The sequence below is a fragment of the Protopterus annectens genome, chromosome 16.part0 (assembly GCF_019279795.1).
Source record: "Protopterus annectens isolate FY-2018-M chromosome 16.part0, PAN1.0, whole genome shotgun sequence".
In the NCBI taxonomy this organism is placed as follows: domain Eukaryota; kingdom Metazoa; phylum Chordata; order Ceratodontiformes; family Protopteridae; genus Protopterus; species Protopterus annectens.
This window is the reverse complement of record NC_056750.1, coordinates 104,375,971-104,399,631: the sequence shown is the minus strand read 5'-3', so window position 1 is coordinate 104,399,631 and position 23,661 is coordinate 104,375,971.

The following is a 23,661-nucleotide window of genomic DNA, read 5'->3' as shown; positions in this document are numbered from 1 at the left end:
GATCAGCTCTTTGTGGCTTTCTCATCTAATAGACTTGGACAACTGGTGTCTAAAATTACCTTGGCAAAATAGATATATAGATTCATAGATGTTTACTAGGCCAACAACCACAAGGGTCTTTTTAAGCCTAGCCATGCATCCCAAATCTCTGACAAGTTCTACCCTTGATATGTGTAAGCATAGGCCTGGGAAATGAATCATTTACAGGTTACCTGCGTCCATTAGAGACATAGGTGCCAAACCACAGATTAATTTTTGGTTTCCCATCCAATTGTCCAAGTTGCACTTGAATTGGGTTAGGGAGGAATTCTGCTTCACATGGATGGGGAAACATGTTCCATAGATGCAGTAGTCTGTGGGATACATACCTGTCTCTTCAGCAGGTCCTATTTATATCACAGGCAAGGTTTAAGTCTTTATAATGGGTAATTCTGGTGCTGTTTGTTTTGTGGATATGCAGTAGGTCCATCAGAGTGGGGTCTGATAATGCCCTTTATGCCAGGCATAGATTTCCCCTCAAAAGCCTGTAGGAGACAGAATACAGGGATAGGGCCTTGAGGCGGTCTGCATAGGACATATTACTTATACCCTGTATTCTTTTAGTGAGGAATCTCTGTGGATGTTCCAATTGTTAGATATGTCTGGTTAGGTACATACCAAAAGGGGCATTGTACTCAATGATAGGTCTGATGAATGCAGAATACAGTAGAACAATGACTTCCTTGGAATTAGATGCTACACCTTGGCATCATATGGCTGCATTTCATACTACATTTACTCATCCAAAGGACTGGAATTACCTAGACCTCCTAGGGTGCATTCCACCAGAGCTATGTTGAACATCTTAATGGAAATATATGGGGTGTTGAATTCACGGTTGATTACCATCATAATGAAATACACTTTTTGGATGTCTTTTTACAGCGTCTACCTGATAACACCCTAAAAATTTCTGTATATCGAAAAATTTCCAGAATATAATACCTTGCTCCATGCCAACAGTCTACATCCCAAGCATACCATCAATAACATCCCCAAATCCCAGTTTTTGCGGATAAAAAGGATATGTTCCTCTGAACAAGATCTGAGACAACATCATGATGATCTAGCCAATAGGTTTCTTACAGGAGGATATTCCGGACACACTATTTATTCTGCCATGCAATGGAGTAAAAACTATACCAGGGATACATTACTGGAATACAAAGAACATCATAGACAGACCAACTATGATACCTGTAGATTTGTCACAACCTATGGCAGAAATACCCAGCACCTTCTGGACATCATAGACAAACATTGGAATATACTAAAGTCTCATACTCTTTTAGAGGATTTTTTGGGGGACAGATGTTCGTTCTCATATAGAAAGGGCAAAACATTAGCATCTCATTTCTCTCATTATAAGAAAACAACTTTGAGGGATGATACTCTATCCCAGAGGACACTAACGGGTGAAAAACTGGTTGGAACATACCCCTGTGGACACTGCAGTTTTTGCGGCTACATATTTAAAACCAAAACATTCACTAGTAAGAATACAGGACATCTATATAACATTGCCTGTTTTGGTAATTGTAGCTCAGATTGGATTGTCTATCTTGCAACATGTACCTGTCAAGCCTTTTATGTTGGGCAGACATCTAGACAATTCAGAATTAGAATATCTGAACACCTGGGGGATATCAGGAATGCCAGGATCACCAAAGCCCTATATAGACATTCATTGAATCATCCCACCGCTAAATTTTCTTTCACCATCATAGATAACATTACAGGTAATCGTGCTTTCAAAACTGGATGGCATGAAATTCTTAATAATAAAGAAAGAAAATGGATAGTGAAACTAGGGGGTTTGTTTTCCCCAGGACTCAATGATAAATTATAAATATTGTTTTTTCAGGTTAAATGTTTATGCCTGATCTGTTAAATTTATTTCCTTATTAATTTTCTTCATATACATGCATTTGGAACTTTATACAAATATATATATATGTGTATTTATGTATTAACCATATATATTTTTCATGACAGGAAATTATGTCATCTAACCTCATTTGTAGAGGTATTTATGGCGGGGCTTTTTCTTTAAAGTGTATTAATCTACTGATGAAAGCCATGTGCTGAAACCGGTCTAGTATTCAGCTTAATAAAGCTATTATTATCAGTCCTTTTCTGGTGCTGGCAATTTTCATTTTGTTCGGACTAGCTTGCTTGCCTTGCACCAGCCGTACTTGCTAGCTTTTCTTTTTACTTACTTAATTCTGGTGCTGTTTGTTTTGTGGATATGCAGTAGATCCATCAGAGTGGGGTCTGATAATGCCCTTTATGCCAGGCATAGATTTCCCCTCAAAAGCCTGTAGGAGACAGAATACAGGGATAGGGCCTTGAGGCGGTCTGCATAGGACATATTACTTACACCCTGTATTCTTTTAGTGAGGAATCTCTGTGGATGTTCCAATTGTTGGATATGTCTGGTTAGGTACATACCAAAAGGGGCATTGTACTCAATGATAGGTCTGATGAATGCAGAATACAGTAGAACAATGACTTCCTTGGAATTAGATGCTACACCTTGGCATCATATGGCTGCATTTCATACTACATTTACTCATCCAAAGGACTGGAATTACCTAGACCTCCTAGGGTGCATTCCACCAGAGCTATGGCTACTTCCACGGCTTTCTACTAGAATTTCCATTGATGATATCTGCTCAGAAGCGACATGGTCTAAAAGTCACACCTTTGTATCACACTACAAGTTGGATATCATATCCAGGAGCAGGGCCTCCTTTGGTTAGATGGTGCTTCGGCATGTCCTTCCATGAGGGCCACCCAGTATCTACATATCTGGGGACTCACCCTATCATGAAGAGGAATGAAGAAGACAACATCAGATTAAAAGGTTATGTCTTACCATAACTTGGCATCTGTGTTGTCTTCCTTCATTCCTCCTCACTCATCCACCCAACCTTCCCCCTGCCTCTTTTCTTCTAGAGGAACCTGGATTATGATGGGACTCCTATGTCCCATGTTTGAGCCTCATCTGCCATTCTATTGCTGTGTGGCTGTTGGATGTAAGGAATCAGCAAACTCGATCTGAGGTATTTGGGTGGATGTAATGCATTATGGGTAAGAGGGAGGAGCCTGAGAATCAGATCCAAGTCTGTAGAATGTGGCTGAGCTGAATCTGAAACCCTATCCTGAGAAGGAAGACAACACAGATGCCGAGTTATGGTACGACATAACCTTTTATTAAATTGTCTTCTGTCTGCCAGTCTCCCCTCCCTACTTTGCAGGATGTCCTGTATCATTACAAAAAAAGGGGTTTCAGACTTTCTCCTTGAACACACCATCCAACTATACCACTAAGACTCTTCTACTATTTCTCCTCTTTAAGCTCAAAGAAGACAAGGGACCTTTATTCATAGATTTATAGGTATTATACTAGGCTAATAGCCACAAGGGCCTTTATAAGCCTAGCCATGAATCCCAACCCAGCTATGTCCCTTTGTATCATGGGCCTTTATTAGGAGGTGGTTTGTTAGTTTGGAAATTTCTAAAGGTTATGTGGGAGAGTATGTTAGTTTGGACATAGTCAGTGTCAGCCTCTGCCTATCAGAGACATGGGGTGAATTTCTGATTTCCCACCCATTGGTCAAGGTTATGCTTAAATAGGGTTAGGGATGGACTCTGCTTTACATGGAAGGGAGCCTGTTCCATAGCATGGGGATCCTCTGAAAGACATATCTGTCTCACTATCATGTCCTATTTAAGTTGCAAGCAAAATTAAAATTCCTGGATCTAGTGGTTGTGATATTTTTTTCATTTTGCAGATATGGAAAAGCTCCGCCAGGGCTGGATCTGAGGATGCCGGGCATAGATCACTTCTCAAGTAACCTGTAGGAGACTGAGTATAGAGATTGGGCTTTAAGGTGATCCATATAGGACAGTGTGTTTATACCCTGGATTCTTTTGGTAAGGAACCTTTGTGAGCATTCTAACTGCTGTATGTGTCAGGTACACAGTGAAGGGGGCACTATACTCACTGATTTGTCCAATAAGGGCTGAATAATGTGACACTATGACTTGTTTGGACCTGGAGGCCATGCCCTTACTTACAGGTTGGGCAACATAGAATGATTTCCTTACTAAGTTGGCAATGTGCTGATCAAAGGCCAGATTACTGTCTGCATATGTTCCCATATCCCTCACTACAGGTCAGCTTTCAGGGATGTTTTATCAATAACATAATTAGCATAGGTGGCCATTTTCCCAAAAGGCACTCTAATTCTTTTTTTGTCATTGAGTTTTAATCCATGACTTTGGCACCAGTCATGTGTCTGTGTTAGACCCTCTTGCAAAATATTTGTATCATGGGGGTGCTCTATGATAGCTCCCAATTTGCAGTCATCTGTGAACTTGGTCAGACAAATGCCCAGGACAGTAGCCTTGACCTCTGAGAAGTAGATGCCAAATAGGAGTGAGCCCAGCATGGAGCCCTGAGGTACCCCATTAATGGAATGGTCTCAAAGTGGAGGTGGTCTCACCAATCCTTAATTCATGGGTCCTGGCTATGAGCCAGCTGGTAATCCAGGGAGTTATGTTGCAGTTTTATGCCTAGTTTAGTGAATTTTGTATTGAACACCTTAGCCAGGTCAAGGTAGTCAGTATGCACTGTTTTCCCCTCATCCATTGCCTTAGTGATCTTGTTAAAGAAGTCCACCAGTTTTAGTAGGCATGACATTCCCTTGACAAAGCCGAACTGGATTGGGTGAAGGGTCTGAAGGCTGCCTATGTCTCTGTTAACCATTTCCATTATAATTCATTCCATGGCTTTGCATCTTAGAAATATCAGACTAATGAGTCCATAGTTCCTGGGGTCAGTTGATGGTCCACCCTTGTGAAATGGGATAACTGTTGCAGTCATCCATTCATTTGACACAAAGCCTGTTTTGAGGCTATAGTTAAAAACTGACTCAAGTAGTCCTGATAGGTGATGTTTCAAGCTATTTAGGAGGCATCCCAGAATATTGTCTGGGCCCATTGAGGCTGTGTTTTTGGCCTTAGGAAGCTCTGCCAGGACCCGCTTCCTGCTAATAGTTGGGGGAGTCATGCTAGTAGGTATTTCATGGGGGGCAAGGAGGAGCAGGGGATGGAGCTGCACTTGTCAGCCAGGAGCTTCCCTATATAGCTGTACTCAGTGAATGTGGCACCAATGACCACTGGTTAAGCACACTACTGTGTGCTGCCTTTGAGGTTTCTGTCATAGCTGTAGAAGGCCTTGTGGTTGTCTTTTGTCAGTGAGGTTATCTTGACCTCAAAATTAGCCTTGTTGGACTTAATTAGTCCTCTTAGTTTCTCGTATAGTTTAATTACAGAGCTCTTACTTATCCAGATTTTAGCCATGACTTTTTTCCTTTTCTTACATACCCTATTAAGGTTAGGATTCCACCAGTGTGGTTTGCTTTTACAGTTTGATTTGTGCTTACTTCTAGTAGGTACAGCAGTCTCTATGCAGCCCTTTACATGGTTGTAAAAGGTCTCTGTGAATAATTCTGCATAGGTTGCTGTGAACTCAGGTTAGGAAGGGTGTGGAATTTTGACAAACTATCACTTAATAGGATGTAGTTTGTTTTGGTATACTTTCTAACACTTGCAGGGTTTGCAGGAGTTACCAAGTTGATTTTTATTTTGAAGACGACAGCTTTGTGGTCCAACCTCACCAGTGAAGACATGACACTGAGGTGGGGGTTGCACTACTCTCCTATATTGGTGATTACCAGGTCCAGTATGTTTGAATCTCTGATGGGTGTGCCCACCTGTTCAAGGGTATTTATGTTAATAAAGTACAGGAATCATTGTGCCTGCTAGTTTAATGCAGTGTATGCTTCCCCCTCTACAGAGGCATAGATGAAGGTTGTGCATCTCAGTGGCCTCATCACTTTGATTCAGAAAGATTTTTTCTATATGGTTTCCCTTCTGTCTGTTCTTTATCTTATCTTGTAGTGAAAGAAAGCTGTGTGTTCACTTTGATTCTTTACAGTGCTCATCTTCATGTCAGCATGAGAAAGTCTTCCATAAAGTTGCTGCTTATTATTTATTCATAATCTTTATCATCTGACTTCTCATCAACTTCCAGGTTTTTACAAAGTGCATGGCAGCAGTGGTAGCAGCCATGAAACTCTAGGTGATCAAGCTGCTTGGCTGTTGCAGTGGCTGGCTGCTGGTGGCCAGCACTGGAGACAGCCTGTGATGGCAAAGGAATCCTACTTCAATTTTTGGGCCTATGTCACACCTAACGTTGGCATAACTTTTTAATTGTCCTCTTTGACTAGATTTATCTCTCAAGAGTATTAATGAACATTCTGTCCACAGTACCTAAAATAGTTCACCAAAAATTGTTTCCAATGTACCTGTGCGGCAGTACTTTGGCTGTTAGTGACTTCTAGTCCAGTGGTTCCTTGTATGATGGCCATTACTCTGGTCCTTCAAGGGATGTGTTTGATAATATTTTACAGAAGCTGGATTGATGGTCACTGGCTTTAAATAAGCTAGATGGCTTTTACAGGAAAAAAAAACGTCAAATACTTCTGTAAAAACACTGCTGCAGACACTGTGGTAACATTATCATTCCTGTATGACCCCTTCCAAGCAAAGTCTAACATATCTGTAGCTAGGATTCTGGACTTTCAAATCCCTATTTCTAGGGAGCAAATGAAGTTCCTAAGATTCTTGGCAGGGACACAGTCCTTAACAGATCACCTCTTGGACCTCTAAGCTGTCCACTTCTCTCAAGAAATTTACCAGCTCCAGTCTTTGCTCACCACAAGCTAAAGAGTATTTGCATTTACCAATACCTAGACAACTGCTTCATGCAGGTCTGTTCCCTGAAGAAGCTGTTGAAGACCTTGGATTAAACTTCCACATGCCCTATCAATCTGGACATATAGCTTGATTACATGAAGTCCAGCCTAGTCCCTTCTGACACAAGACCCTCTTGCAGGCATACTACACACAAAGTCATCTAGTGGCAAACATCTCCCTGAAGAAATTTTTCTTACAAGCAGAAAATACCAGTATTAGGTCCACCATCAGATCACTAAGGTGCATGTTGGATCCATCCCAAAGGATCCTCTAGCCAAGCTGCATATGAGGAAGACTTAGTGGCCACTGAGGATCTCCAGAGAACATCACCTCCACCCACTTGCAAAGTTACTGCTGATTCCATTTATACCTTCAGTTCAGGGAGAGAGTCACATGGCAGTTGTCCCAGGTGGAAGCCAACCTGGCATTATTCCTAAACATCAGGAGTCCAAAATCCTAGCTACAGCTATGTCAGACTTTGCTTAGGAGGGCTCATATAGGAACCCTAATGATTTGAGGAAAGTGTAGCTACCAAGACTAAATGAAACACGAATGAGAAGGAGATGCTAGCTCTGACATATACACTACAAATATTCAGTGTAAATCGAGGGCCAGCAATTCTGACTGTAATCAAACGCGACACCACAGTCATGTGGTTCATCAGAAAATGGGGGTGCCTGCTCTTATCTCTGTATACTGAATAACTTAGAATCTGATGTTGTCTTTTCCATCCACCACAGCCAGTGAGTTATCAGATCCGATTGGATGTGAGGCTGGTGATAGACTTATGGCTCTGAATCTTAAACTCCTCTCTCATAATGCTCTGCATAACCCAATCTCCTCAGATCCTGTTTTTTGATTTTGTGGATGGCTATGGTCTAAGAAACTCCATTCCAGTTGGATAAATGTTTTTCTAAGTGCTTAAAAGTGTGTTTTGGGAACTCTTTTTTACCCTAGGGTTTAGATTGTTTTCTCCCTTTTGCTTCTCAACAAAGTTAGTTTGGGGGGGTTGTTGTTGTTAGTTTACAACCTCAAGTGGTTTTCTGTTGCGTGGGTATAGTGCTTAAGCCATAGGAGCCTTTTTTGTGGGTATTTAAAACTTTTACTCCTCCTCCTCCCTCCTCTTCTTCAGAAGTTCAGTTCTGTGACAGTTCGCAGTTGCTCTTTAGTGATTTTCACCTCTGAGTCTTTCTCACTTGTGTGTTTGCTTGGGTGTATTGTTCTAGCTGTGTGCAGATACAGGTGGTTTGTTTGCCCTTTCAATGTGTCTGAGAAAACTTCAGGCTTTCGAAAGTGCACTGATTCTGACACAAGTTGCCACCACAGGACATGTACAATCAATACATATGCTGCCTGGGGCCAGTTCATCTTTTTTTAAGCACCTTTATTGAATAGTCATACTTAAGCAAAAAAGAAGTTATGTACTCACCATAATGTTCCATGTTTGTAGTCCATCTCGCCCTTCATTCTTACACTTGGGTTCAGAGCCAATCCTCGGCTTTGACTCGGCCTACTACAAAGCTCAAAGTCTTCTAGTTGGCTTGTGGCTAGGTAGGTGCTGCACCAGTACAATCCCCAGATCTTGTTTGCTGCTAAACTATAGAAAGATAGAACTAAAGCTATCCAGAAACAGCAACAATAATGAAAGGTCTCCACCTGTTATGGAAAAAGTATCCTGTCTCCAGATCCTTCCAGGACGGGAGTAGGAGGGTGGGTTCGTAAGAATGAAGGGTGAGATGGACTACAAACATGGAACGTTATGATAAGTACATAACTTCTTTATGTTCTGTAGTCCTATCTTGCCTTCATTCTTACACATGGGACAGCGTCCCTAGCACCTTAATCTTGGGTGGCTCACGGAAAGATACTCCTGAGTACTGTGGAACCAAAGGAGGCTCTACCCCTAGAGGTCAGGTCCAATTTGCAATGAGTAATAAAGGTATGAGGGGTAGCCCAGGTCACAGCTGCACAAATATTATCAATTGGAACCCTGGCTTGGAAGGCTGCAGATGTAGACTGGGATCATGTAGAATGAGCCTTAATCCTGAACGGTAAAGGCTTTCCATTGGAAGAATAAAATACAGTAATAATAGAAAAAAGTGTTAAACTTAACCACAGCCAAGCAAGAAGCACATCTGAACTCGTAGACTCGGCAAACAAGATCTGGAGATTGTACTGGTGCACCATGGGATATCTACCTACCCATGAGCCAACTAGAAGACTTTGAGCTTTGTAATAGGCCGAGTCGGAGTCGTGGATCAGCTCTGGACCCATGTGTAAGAATGAAGGTGAGATAGGACTACAGAACATCTTGCATTTATATAAAAGTAATCAAACCATATTAACAAATTAACATTTACAATCATTATTCATCATTATCCTATTATCTAGGCAACATTACACAAATTATTCACTTTCTGCCTTCCCTTAAACCTTATTCCCTCCAAAACATTTTTCTGCATGTATTGTTCCCACAATTTCCATGGTTTCTATCTAATTTACTCATATTCTTTTTTAGAAGATCCCAACTCCTGTTCTTTTACCTCTGTTACAATATTTGCTACTTCAAGTATAAATTGTTTAGATTTTGATTTCCATTTTGTAGTAATTGCTGCCAGAATTAAATTTAACAAAGCCTTTCTATGTCTTACTAATTCAGATCATGTATTCTAGCTTAAAAAAATGTACCTTAGTTACACCCATTTGTCAGCCAGTTTTCCTAATAGAGCATGCTGTACAGCATTTTTAAAGTCTGCCAACTCAATCACTCTCCAAAAACATATGTTCCCAGTTGCCTATTTCTGCCCCATCACACCTCCAACATCTGCCATGTATCTGAGGGAAAATTATTTGTAGTTTGCTTGGGGTATAAAAGTACCTATGCAAACACTTCTAGGCAAAACATTGTAATTCTTCTAGACTTTGCTGCATATTTTAGTGTTATATATGTCCACCCCATTATTTCTTTGTGAACTGCATATCTAATCTCTCTTCCCAATCTTTTCTGACCTCTTCTGATTGATTCCTATAGCTATCCTGCAATATTTTATATGGCCTACCAATTATGCCTTAGCAGCTTCCATTCTAGATTCAATTTTAAAACATAAACCAGTGCAGGTCTTTCATTTAGAATTCCCTATCCCTTTCTCTTTGTCTATACTATGATAGCAATTCCCTATCACCTTTCTTACTCTAATTTTTTTCCCCAATACTTTGGTTCCAGCCCCCTCTTGTCTATTCTCTGTATCCTAATTTCAGTCATCCCTAACAGCAGAATTGCCCTTCTCCATTCCCATATTTGACATAGTTCTTAGCATACTTTCTGCTACTTCATAAATATAATATTCTGTATAACTGTTGTTTTTCCTCCTTAAGGATCCGTGTCCAAAATACCATCCTTTCCTTATTTCTTGAGTTACCCCCTGCCTCATCATCATCCCTTTCCACTTTGAATTATACCTTCCTGCTTATGTTACGTTTAAGAACCTTAACTGTGCAGCTCTAAAATATCCCTTCAAAACAGGTAATCCCAAACAGCCTTGTTTTATTGGAAGGATCAGCTTGTCTCACTTGACTTTTGCCCTCTTTCCCTTCCAAATAAAATCCTTCAACTCTTTATTACTTATTGTCTACAACGTCTCCTCTGGTTCATAAAAATATGGTTGGCATTTTTATAAAACTAAAAGGACTAAAAACATTTATATCTTGCTATCCATATCCAGAAGCAAAAACTTCCAGTTCTCTATTATCTTTTATTTAGTCTCTTCCTACATATCCTTAGCAGCCATAACAGAGCCCTTTTTAAGCCATACTCCTGAATGCTTCATTTTATCATGTCCCCCTACATATGGGTGTTGTTAGACCAATTCATGTGGGTATATACTTTATAACTATAGCCTTTGTTTTATCTTTATTAATTTTATATCCTGAAAAAAATTGGAACTGTCTCAGAATATTCTGCAACATTGAGATGTCCTTTTCTGGTTCTGTCAGGTGCAAAATAATGTCATCGGCAAGTAAAGCCAACTTTTCTTGAACACCATATTAATTATATTATTGAATTTTTGAGTCCCTTATTTTCTCTGCCAGTGGTTTTAAATATAACACAAATAGTAAAGGGGGAAGAGAATAATCCTGCATGGCTCCTCTCTTAAGCTACAACTTATCAGACAGGAACCCAGTCATTTTGATTTTGGACTCCAATCTCTCATATATCCTTTTGATTAACCTTTTTATTGTATCAGGAAATGCATGTGCTTCTATTGCCATATTCATAAAATCCAGGCTTACTCTGTTGAATGCTTTCTCTGCATCAAGACTCACCAATAACAGAAGTATTTTCTTACATTCTGCTTCCTTCTGGATTATCATTGGTCTATTAAATGTTGTTAGATGTTTGCCTCCCCTCCACAAAACAATACTGATCCATATCTATCAATGTTGGCATCACCTTTGCCATTCTTTTAGTCATCATTGACATAAATACTTTAAAATCATAGTTTAGAATTGAAATGGGCCTATATGAAGCTGGATCAGATGGGTCTTTGCTGCTTTTAGGTGTTATAGCCACCACAGTTTTTTTTTTCCAGGATGTGAGTGCCTCCCCTCCTTTTAAAATACCATTAAACGAAACCTTCCAGTTTTTTATTACTTTCTTCCTTCCAGACTTCCAAAGGAATACCATCTATTTCTGCAGACTTTCTTATAGCTTGGTTATACATCACCATTTTATCTCATCTTGTCCTATCCTGTTAGTTGTTGAGCCTCATCTACCTCTAACCTTTGTGTATTTAATCTTCCATAAAGATTTCCATTTGTGCTTTTTCTTGTCTGCCCCACAAGTTTCTGCATTATACAAATTCTCATAAAACTTCTAAAATATCTGTAAAATCTCTACAGATTCTCTGGTTATGTTTCTTGTTATAGGCTCCCAACGTTTGGCAACAACCCTTTCTACTTTCTGTTGCTTAAGTTGTGCCAAACGTTTATGAGCTCTGGAGTTATCAAAAAGTTGCTTAGCAGCAGTCTTTCTAAAATTATGAATATTATCTAGGTCTTTAGCACTCTGCATTTGTGCCTTCTGCTGTTCTTTGAGAGTCCACTTATTTTGTAATGCTTTAACTTTTGTCAGCTTATCTACATTATTCTTATTACTACTCAAACATATCTTTTTCTTTTATTTTACCCTATTTTAAACTCAACTTTCATTTTATCCCACTCACTAGATGTAATTTCTGGGGTACTTTCTATCTTCCTTAATAACTTCTGGATAATTACCACTATCCATTCCTTAAATTCCTCTCTTTTTAACAGGTAGGTGTGGAAGTAGAAGTTTCTCATCTTTAACCCTGCATTTTATCTTAGTAATCATTGGCTGATGATCTGAAATAGTTATTAGATGTATATCAAAGCTCTCAAGTAATATAATTTCTATCAAGTCTAGCCCAGTTATTGTACATGGGGAATAATACATAAATTCTCTCAGAGTTCCTGCTACTGAAGTGACATCTTTCATACCAAATATTTACAAACATTTCTTCCGAAATATCTTATTGTATGTTCCCTACTATGCCTCCCAGATACATACTTACTGTTGTAAATCAATTTCTAGTCCCCAACTATAAGTAATACTCCCTGCTAAAAGCTGATTATTTCTCCCAAAAATTATGTTAAGCTACAAAATAGGAATTTTAGGTGGAATATAAATACATGGCATTGCAATCCTCATCCCTTGCCAGTAGCCCCTTACTACTACAAATCAACTATTATTACCTTTCTTCCCTTTCTATCATTAGTGGAGCTCCTCTAATAATGTCTCCTCTTTTCCTTTGTCCCTGGTATTATAAAGCATATCCATCCTGAAATCCTTTCTTTATTAAATACTCATGAACATTTTTTCCAAACATATCTCCTGTAGCATTGCTATTTGCACTCTGAATTTCTTATGGTAATTAAACATTCTTTCCTTGTCTATACGTGTCAGATCATTCACATTCCAAGATAATATGGAAAGTATTGCCATTATAGTAACAAGCTGTTATTCCCACCTATTATATATGGTAGTATTTTTTAAATGTCTAATTCCAGTTTTGTGATGCATGCACCCATTAATGTTTGTCAGGTTAATCATTTATACATTTTTTTCTTATGAACAGTAGAACCTTTGGTACATTTTACAAGACTTTTTATTTTAATAAAACCCTGAAAAACAGACTCCCCCATACCCTATTAATACAAACACGCATAACTATGTTCATCTTCAAATAATGAAGTTTAATCCTCTGAAAAGGAACATTTGTGCCCAACAGCTGCTAACACAAGCCCTATTTACCTGAAAATGAGGTTATCCATGCCAAGACTCATGTTAATGTCTGTGCTTCTACTTACACTAATTGATGTCTTTCTTAATCTTAATTCCCCTTCCCCAAGATGTGAAAACTACTTGCATGCTTTCAGAAATCATTAACGTTTTGCTTTGGAAAAAAACTGTGTTCTCTCTTTTATTACCATATTATCAGCTTGCCTCCATGGAAAAGTAAGAGAAAAAATGCATTCCTCTGTTGCAGCCTGAAAAATAAGCTGAAACATTTATTGCTAAATGAAAACATCATTATATTCAGTGTTCTCATATTTACTTGCCACTTAAAATTTGTTATTCGATTAAGCCAAGTGTCTTAATTCAGACATTCACCTATGCAAAAATAAGAGAAAACATATCAGCTCTCCATATAGTATGATCTGATTCCTTCTCCACCCTGTCTCCCACCTCAACAATCAAAAATTACAGCTAATTAACTTGAAAAAAAGTTATGTACTCACCATAATGTTCCATCTAAGTTGTTGCTCTTCATTTGTCCTTCAACCTGTGGGTACTCGGATCTGACTCGGCCTTATTTTCAGCATCTGGTCTGAACTTCAAGCTCCTCCCCTACCCACAATGCCCCTGTCTCCCTCCTCCTTTAGTTTGCTGCTAGCCCTAGCATCCCAATCTGACCCAAGGTCTTACTTCATAACCATAGATTTAGACATATGAGGAAAAAAATAACAGATGAATGCCAAGGTGGTAATTGTACCTCTTCTATCCAGACCACCATGCAGCCACAAAAGGCAGGGGGAAGGAGGCCAGGATGGTTGAAGACAAATGAAGAGCAACAACTCAGATGGAATATTATGGCGAGTACATAACTTCTTTATCTGAAGTTGTCTTCATTTGCTCTTCAACCTGTGGGACAGAGTCCTCAGCTACTAAACACCTGGGAGGCCCTCATGGAAGGATGTTCAAGAGTGTGGCAGAGCCAAAGGATACCCTGTTCCTGGATAAAATGTCCAACTTGTAATGCAAGATGAAAGCATGTGAAGAAGCCCAAGTAGCCGCAGAACAAATAATATCCAGAGAAACTCTGAACCAGAAGGCAGCTGAAGTATCCATAGATCTAGTGAAATGCACCTTAATATGACCTGGTGGGGTTAAAACTCTAGGTGAATATGCCAGGGAAATCCAATGGGCAATAGTGACCTTTGACAATGGTTTCCCTAAACAGGGCTTAAAATAGGAAACACAAAGGTGGTCAGACTTACGAAATGATTTAGTTCTGTGCAGGTAAAAACATAACTGTCTGTGTATATCCAACAAGTGGAGTTTGTATTCTCCCTTATTGTGAAAATTTGGAAAGAAAACCAGGAGATTAATCACTTGGAGTCAGGGGTCAGACTAGACTCTGAGAACACATCATCTGCAATGTCCAACACAAGTGGGATAGCTAGAGGCCTGTGTTGAGGTAGCAAAAGGAAATCTCTGAGCCTTTTCTTAGATTCTGAAAAGTCTTGGCTCTCCCAGTGAAAGTACTCCCTCATGGTATGTAAGGTTTCCCCAAATGAGTAGTCCTCAGGAGGAGAAGCTGAAGGAATTGATTCTTCAGCATCAGAATCCTCATCGGGGGAAGAGAACATTCCTGATCAGAAGAGGAATCAGAAGAAATGGAAACCTGATCTGAAGATTCATAGTCTGTCTCTTGCCTAGGCCTCTTATCAGGAGGGGGATGGGAACCCCTGATCAAGGTAATTAAGTCTTCGGCCATTTTGAGCATCTGTTTTTTGGGCATGGAGGCCTGTCCGTGTGACTGGTGAACTTGTTTCTTTGCCTTTAAAGGTGTCTTAGTCTTTGTCTTTGAAGTAGGTTTAATATATATAATTGTTTAGGTCGGAATACACCCTCAGAAGCCGATGCCTGCTCAGTGGCTCCAGACCCATCTGCGGGAATAGTCTCCGAGGCTCCAATACCTTGAGTTTCCAGTGGCCTGGCTGACTCCACGTGGGAATTGGTAGTGGCTTGCGACTCTAAAGTAGCGGGTGTCAGGGCCTGTGAAAGCGCCTCACTGAGAACCGGCAAACCGGTGACTTGCTTAGGAGAAGCTTCGTCATCGGTTTTGGACCTCGGTTGCCTGTCCTTTTCTTTTTCTTTGCGTTTTTTGTGAACTCCGGCAGTCAGATGGCTATCCAATGACATTGTATAATTAAATCTTCACCCAAAATAGCTTAATGCAAAATCGTACCAATGCTTAATAGTGCGTTGGTTAAATCTAGCACAAAACCGACAACTAGCAACATCGTGGTCAGGGTCTAGGCAAGGAATACAGTAAGAATGAAAGTCCTTATGAAGTATTTGCTTCCCACAAGATATACAATTATTAACTTTTTCTGATATCGGTCTGGAGCAAAAAACAAGTTTCCCCAACAGGGTACTTAGCTTTTAATGAAGACTTTGGATCTGAGATTCGAACACGAAATCTCAGGAGTCGGCCAACCAGCACTTGCGATCTGCTTCTGCTTCAGGCACCACGCGGCAAGAAAGACTAAATAAAATGGCGTTGGCTGCATCTTTTACACCCCTGACGACCTGACGTCAGGGAAGAGGCGACAGCAACTGACGCAGGACCCAAGACTTTGGAATTCAGGCCGGCTGAGGGCAACCTGCCAGCAGGATAACCCAAATGTAATGACTGCAACAGTGAAACACGAAGAACATCCAGGAGATTAATCACTTGATTAATATTGGTTTCTGAAGCTACTTTAGGAAGAAAAGATGTATTAGTATGCAAGGACACTCTGTCTTTATGAAATACCAAATAGGAAGGCTTGACTGACAATGCTTGAAGCTCCGAAACACTTTTGGCAGATGTAATAGCAACCAAGAAAGCTGTCTTCTAGGACAGAAACTGTAAGTCCACTGAGGCTGCAGGTTCAAAGGGGGGTGAGACCAAAGCCTGCAGAACTAGCATGAGATCTCAAGGGGGTGTTGGATCCTTAATTGGTGGCCAAAGTAAAAAGTTGCCTTTCAAAAAGGATTTACAAAGTTTGGAAGAGGCTAGAGAAGCCAAATTGTCGCCTACATGAACATTAGGTATAGGTGCCAGTTGGACCTTGACCATAGAAAAACTGGCACCTTGATGAAAGATACTTGCTAAAAATTCCAAAACTGCCAGTACCAGAGCCGTGAAGGGGTCTAGGTTATGCTGAGATGTCCAGCTAAAAAAAACTTTTCCACTTGTGAAGATTTATGAGCTGCAACCAAAATCTTTTTGACCGGTGAAGATAACCCAGGAGCCCTGATTATCATGGGAACTGGAACAACCAAACAATGAGCTTCAGACTGACCAGGTCTGGATGGAGAATCCTTGAGGGATGAGAGATGAGATCCAGAATTGGATCTAACATCCAGGGTGGACACACAACATGAGACCACAGAGAGGAGAACCAGACTTGACGAGGCCAGAATGGTGCAATGAGGATGACGGAGCTCCCCAGGCTGCAAGCTTTCTGAAGAAATTTTGGAATTAGGGGCAGGGGAGGATAAGTGTACAGAATACCAGAGGGCCAAGCATGAATCAGAGCATCTCTGAGGGCTTCCCCCTAAGGGGAGTTCAGAGTGAAAAACTCACTGCACTTCACATTGGAAGAAGAGGCGAAGAGATTGAAGGAAGGCTGAACCCACTTTCGAAAAATCTGGTCCGCTACTGAGGGATTCAGAGATCACTCATAAGGCATCAGAATAGACCTGCTGAGCCTGTCTACCAGAATGTTGGACCTCCCTGGAATGTGTGTTGCCACCAGAAAACAGCTGGTGGAGATCACCCATTCCCACACTCTCATGGCTTCACAACACAGGGGATAAGACCTGGTTCCCCCTGCTTGTTGATGTACCAGACCACTGACATATTGTCTGTCTGGATAGCAATCAGAGGAAGATGGGCATGGAGAGCTTGCAATGCTAGGAGCACCACCCTCGTCTCCAGGATGTTGCAATTGAGTCTCGCCAGGGGACCATGTGTCTTGGACTGTCCTTCCCACGCAGTGCCCTCCCCACCCTAGTAGGGAGGTATCTGTAGTCACCATGGCCAAGGGGGTAGGTAGAAGAAAGGGGCAATGCTGAAGAAGATCTGGGGAACGAATCCACCACAGAAGTGAGTCTCTGCATACCCAAGATACTCAAATGGGGTGAGAGAATGGGAGATCTAGCCAGGAACACTGAACTGCAAAAGTCCACTGCAGAATCTGCATGTGAAACTGAGCCATGAGTAAGAGAGTAACAATGGCTGTCATGGACCCTAATGCCCATAAAACCAATTCTGCCATTGGTGATAGAGCTTGAAGGATACAGAGAACATATAGTTTGAGGGACTGGAGGGATTGTGTCCAATCGAGCTCCAATGAAATCTAGTACCTGGACCGGAGCCAGTAATGATTTGTTGAGACTGATGGTTATGTCCAACTGATGGGCTAAGTGAAGCATGAAATCCCTGGCTTGACAGAGTTGATGCCTGTAGGGGATGACCTGGAATTTTTGTAGTCTCAGGTGAGCTGCTACCACTGCCATCACTTTGGTGAACACTCTGGGGGCTGTGGTGAGACCAAAGGGGGAGGTCTCTGAACTGGTAATGACCGGCTCCCAGCTGAAAGCAGAGAAACCTGCGAGAGCGCCTGTCCATTTTTATGTAGTAGTAAACATCCTGAAAGTTGACCGAGCACATCCAATCATTCTCCTGCAGAAAGGGCAGGATAGATTGGAGTGACCATCCAGAATTTTGTCTTGTCAGTTGACAGATTTAAGGAGTGATCCAGAAAGGGTCTTCAGTCCCCCGTCTTCTTTGGCACCAAAAAGAATCTGGAATAACTGCCTAATCCAGACTCATCTGGGGGCACAGGTTGGATGACTTGCTTTTCTAGCAGTTTTGCGATTTCCAGTGCTACCTCCTTCCTTTGCATGGGTGTAACATTCTGGAGGTGTTTGGGCAGAAGGGGTGGTTGATTGAACAGGATTAAATAGCCTCTGGGTATAATTTGCAACACCCAATGATCATTCATGATTAACTCCCAGGCCATTGGGTGTAGCAAGAGGCATCCCCTGACTGCCTCCAGGGCCGAGCAGCTGGGTAACTGTTCAGGGTTGCTGTGTGGGTCTGTCTGAGAAAGGCTCTCGAGACCCTTGATTCCTTGGTGTCTATCAAATCCCCCTCTGCCTCTGGGGGAAGAGGAGTCCTGAGTGTCCTGGGAATAACTCTAAGATTTCTGGAACCACATCTTCTTGGCCTCCTGCTGATTTCTTGAAAAGGTTCATTGAGGGGCTGAAAAGCAGATCCCGATGGCAGAGTCTTCCTGTCCTTCTCACTCTGGACTAAGGTATCGCATACCGACTTTCCAAACATGGTGGAATCATCATACAGGGCATTAGTAAAAAATGCCTTGAAGGGCTCTGTGAAGGTACAAAGCCAGAGCCAGGCATGATGCCTGATGGTAACACCTGTTCTGGCAGCTTTAGCGGCGCCCTCAGTAGCACGCAAGAGGAGATGCATAAAGGTGTTAGCAATGGACTTGAGGGTGGCCATTCGAGAGGAGAAAACTTTCTTGTCCTCTGCTGACATGGGCCCAGGGGTACACTCAGAGATCTCCGCAATCAGGTCTCACTGAAGTCTAAAGAATGCCAGGTAATTCAGCACACACACCGAAAATGTCGCTGAAGCATACACCTACTTCCCAAAATGGTCCATCATCCTGGACTCATGGTCTGGAAGATGAACCCTGGAGTTCTCCTGCACAAGTTCCTTCTTGGTGGCCACTGCCACCACCATGGCATCAACAGGGAGGGCCCTTGGTCCAATAACTCCTATCAGATGGCACACTAAGTATCTTGTCTGGGAGTTTGGGGATTGGCTCCCTCGTGTCCAGCTCCTTCCATGCCTGAGATGAAATCAGGTCCACCCAGGAAGTAGAGAGTCCTGTGACAAACACCTCCAGGAACACTGATTCATCCAGGTTAGGTTTCTGGACAGACCACCCACCTTGGTGCCGAAGGATTTCCATGATGTCTCCAAAGGAGACATCCTCGGGGTGACTGGGGGGAACCTTCCCCCTTCCTCTAAATCGGTGTCTTCCATGAGGAACTCTGGAGGGGAGTCCATGTGCCTCCTTTTGCATGTATGTGGGGGGGGTCTCTGTGAAGGACTCAACAATGTCTTGCTTCTCCTATGTGGGAGCTCCCTGGGGAAAAGAGGTGGCAGGCTGTCCCTGAGGTAGCAGGATGGCCGGATCTGCACCAGAAATGGAGCCACAACAGACTCTGAAGATGAGATCCTCAAGGGTCTTGATGGGATCGAGAGAACCCTCTCCAACACCTTGAGGCAGAGAGGGAGCGGACCATCTGGAGGGGGCTAAGGATGGTTCCGCAACCCTCTGGATCAATGGGGGAGTCAGAGCCAAACCTCCAGGTGCCGAGACTCCAAGCCGAAGGCTCTGCTCCGAAAAGGTCGAAGCCAATACTATCCCCTCAGATACGGTGCCGAGGCTATGGCTCTGAGAGCCGGATGGAGTCAAACTCATTGGCTCCATCCTGCTCAAGGTAATGGCCAGCATTGAGGTACAAGGTACCATCGGCACCAACCACTCGACATTGAGGGTCCTCAGATCCAAGAGCTCTGAAACTGGGGGTTGGATCATAGAAGGAGTAATTGGTAGGAATGTGGACTGCTTGTTCCCCACTCCAGAGGGAGAGAGGGCAGGCAAAGCTCCCATTTGTATCTGGGTGGGGATAAATCTCTGCATCATCCTGTCTACCTCCGCTTCGGTAAGGCTGCGGGTAGATCAGGATGAGGAGGCCACCGATACTGGCCTTGAGAGGTGGTGGGGTGAAGCCAGAGTTGGTGAATGGGTTGAAAGTTCCTCTGGCTCCAAGGAGAAATGAGAGGAATGGAGCCGGGGAGACTCAGGCCTTGGAGCCGAGCAGACCTTGGTTGGTGGACCAGCACAGGACAAGCATTCAGGGGACTGCTTCCTTAGCTTGTCCTTGGGTTTTTGCTTTTTTCTTTGTCCCCGAACCTCTTGGCAGGAGTTTGAGTCCCAGAGGCTGGAACGGAGACCGAACTAGAAGTCGGGGTTGAGGAGGGCTGGGACCCGGTTGTTGGAGGGGGAAGCAGGCCCTTCAGAATTAACTTGTTCCTGCTGTCCATCAATGTGCTGGGATTGAAGCCCATGCAGATAGAACAGGAGGAATCTGAATGAGCAGCCCCTAAGTACACAATGCACAGAGTGTGGCCATCCACTGGGGAGAGCTTATGGCCACACTCCATGCACTTACAGAACCCTGGTTTGGGGGTGTCAGATATGCCTGACAACAACAGAGAGGCCCACCAGAGAACACAGTATCTCACACACACACACACACACACACACATACACACCTACACACACACACACACACACACACACACACACACACACACACACACAAAAGACAGAAGAAATTATTTTTTTTTTCCTCAAGTGAGAGCGCAAGAAGGGTGGTAGAAAGATAGAAAGGAAAATTAAGCAAAAGAAGGTAGGGAAAAAAACACAAAACTTGGTCACTTACCCAAATTAAAGCTTAGAGCAGCAGATCATGATGCTTATACTAGCGTGGCAAACGAGATCTGAAGGGAGTAGGAAGACAGGAGCATTGTGGGTAGGGGAGGAGCTCGGAGCTTGGATCAGATGCTGGAAATGTGTCCCAGTCAAATCCGAGTACCCACAGGTTGAAGAGCAAATGACAACAACTTCAAATCATGTTTTTTTTTCTAACTTTTCTTCTCTTTTTGCATTATGTTTACATTTCTTAATACCAAAAAAAAATAAAGAGGAAGTATAAAAGGCATCTGCTTACTTTAATAACTTTATCATATATGAGAACAATTAAAAATACTTTACTATAAAAATACAATTTATACTGTGAAAAGTTTTACAGAAATACTGTTAGGAAAAGAAACGGTTTTACTTACAGTTACCTTCTTCCTTCCTCCTCCCCTTGAAGTCCTTTCAAACATTGACACAAAGTAAGGCAAATACCTTTCAGTTCCTCATAAGTTTAACATGGTCAGCAAAAGTCCACTCTTTCCATTTAGTCCTATACAGCAGTATTTCACAAATGTGGCTGATGCATTGCAGTCTCATATTTATTCACTAATTTCCATGTTGCTGGTCTTCTTGTTCATCTCCATCCCACAATTTCAGATTCTGGTTCAATTCCACTGAGCTCCAAATTCTTCTGGTCGACTCTTGTGCTTTTCTTTGTCTCTTAAACATTTTCCTCTGGAACAATGGAAAAAGTTTCATTGGCAAAGTCTCTCCATGTGCTTTATTATCTGAAGAATAAGAAGCAGAATCCCCTTCTACTTGATGGCTCATTTTGTGTTGGATAAACTTTTGTATTTTCTTCTTAACCTGTTAAATCATTAAAAAAAAATGAATTTGATCCAGGAAAAAAATATTTTGATAACAGTCATACAGCAACTTGAATCTCACACCTACCTCTTGACATTTCCTAATTACTGAAATAAATTTCTCTTCTGAAAGGTGTACAGTAAATAATCATTTTCCACAGTCTACTGTCTCCAAATTTTAATATGATGCCCTTTTGCAAGTTTTGTCACAATCAACTCTTTGTGCTTGTAGGTTTCCATCTTTACTAATAAAGGTCTTGGCTGCTTTCTCATGGCCATATTTAGAGCATGCACACAGTGTGCCTGCTCAGTTAACAGTTCCTGCTGTGGAATGTCCAGTAGCATATTTGTGCTTTCATAAAATGAATACAGTCTGTTCCTTGAAGTTACTCTGGTACACCAGAAAGTCTCAGCTTTTCCCTATGTGCTCTGTTCTCTAATTCTACCATTTTTGAAACATCTTTCTTGAGTAGTCTCATACTCTGCCAACCTTTTCTTCATTTTGACCTCTAATTTTTGAAATTTTATCAGATCATTTGAAGAACTGTTTAAAGCTTCTTCCATTTTCTCCAGCCTTTTCTTATTTGAGTTGATATACTCCTTCAGTGTTTTGTTTATTTTAATCAGCTCTGAGCACATTTGACTTATTTTTCCCTCTAGATTACTAGAAGCCATGTATTGCACCAAAGATGGAGCTTGAACTGCTTTTTGCTGAACAGCTGCAGAATTCTTGTCAGTGGGTCTTTTGTCTTAGCCCTTTCTAGTTGCTTTTATTTTGAGCTGTCTCAGTTTCTTCTTTGCAGACATCCAAGCAGTGTACTTACTAGCCAGTAACTGAATTTTGCTGAAGTTGACAATATTTCTAGCTGCAGTTTCTCAGTTTCTGTTTTCACACACTGGGAAAATTGAGGTTAAGCTGTTGCTCAGTGTGCAGCTATCTTGGAAGTCCCCTGGAGGCAGTTTATTTTGATCAGGACTGTGAGGCCTGTGCCCTTTGGGTCATAGGCCTTGGCTGATAGGCAAATCATGCTCCGTATTGAATCCAGTCTGCTCCTCTGGTCTGTCTGGAGTTTTGGTCACACATCACCTTTTTCAGGGATAGCCTACATCTCAAAGCCTTGCGCAGCCACAGACCCAGGGACCCTTGAAGCTTTCTTGACTCCCTTAGTGTCCCTTCCTCCCGAGGAACACGGGTGAAACAGGAAGCATCTAGATTCCCCTCAGAAATCTTTGACAGATGACTCTGACCTCAGTGAGGGGGAAAAGTTCCCCAAACTCTCTCCATGATGATACCTTTTTGGTGACCTCCTGGAATTAAGACAATGGGAGGTTCGACCACAGAAGCCACTTCCTCTGAGAAGTCACTGTTTCTTGAGGCCTTTGGTGTAGGCCCATTCATGATCTGGGTGGTATCCCCTCCACTTGCAGTCATCAATTTGGTGTCTAGAAAAGCATGGAGAAAATTGGACATGATGTAGTGTATCCTTAGAAAGCCAGACAGGATTTTAGCTCCACCCAAAGATAGGACAGTTTCAAGCAAGCAGCTTGTGGTTAATGCCATTGTTATAGATTTAGCCACCAAAAAGAAACTCCCAGAGGTGACTGCATCTGTCCATTCTCCAAGCAGAAAGTCTAGAGCATTGGACAGATTTGGGAACAGCATGTATGCTTCAGCCACCTTTGCTTTCCATGCACTGAACTACATGGCATACCTGACCAGGCTACAGAGGGACTTGGTAACCTCATTAATCAAGTCTGTAGCAGCCCTGATGACAATCAAGACTGGCAAGGCCATAAAGGCTCAGGTGGTTACCATAATGTAGATTTCCAATATATCCATAAACATGTTATCTAATGCAGCAATTGAAAAGGCCAGTGCAGAAGGTACTGGCATCACAATTCACCACCATGCCTGCATGAGCCTTTGTAACTTTGCAGAGTGGTTCACTGTAGCCCTTCTGAACCCCCATTTTGATGGCTTCACTTTGTTTAGACAAAAGGTTTAGAAAACACTGATCAGGATCAAGCAAGACAAGACATCTGCTACAGG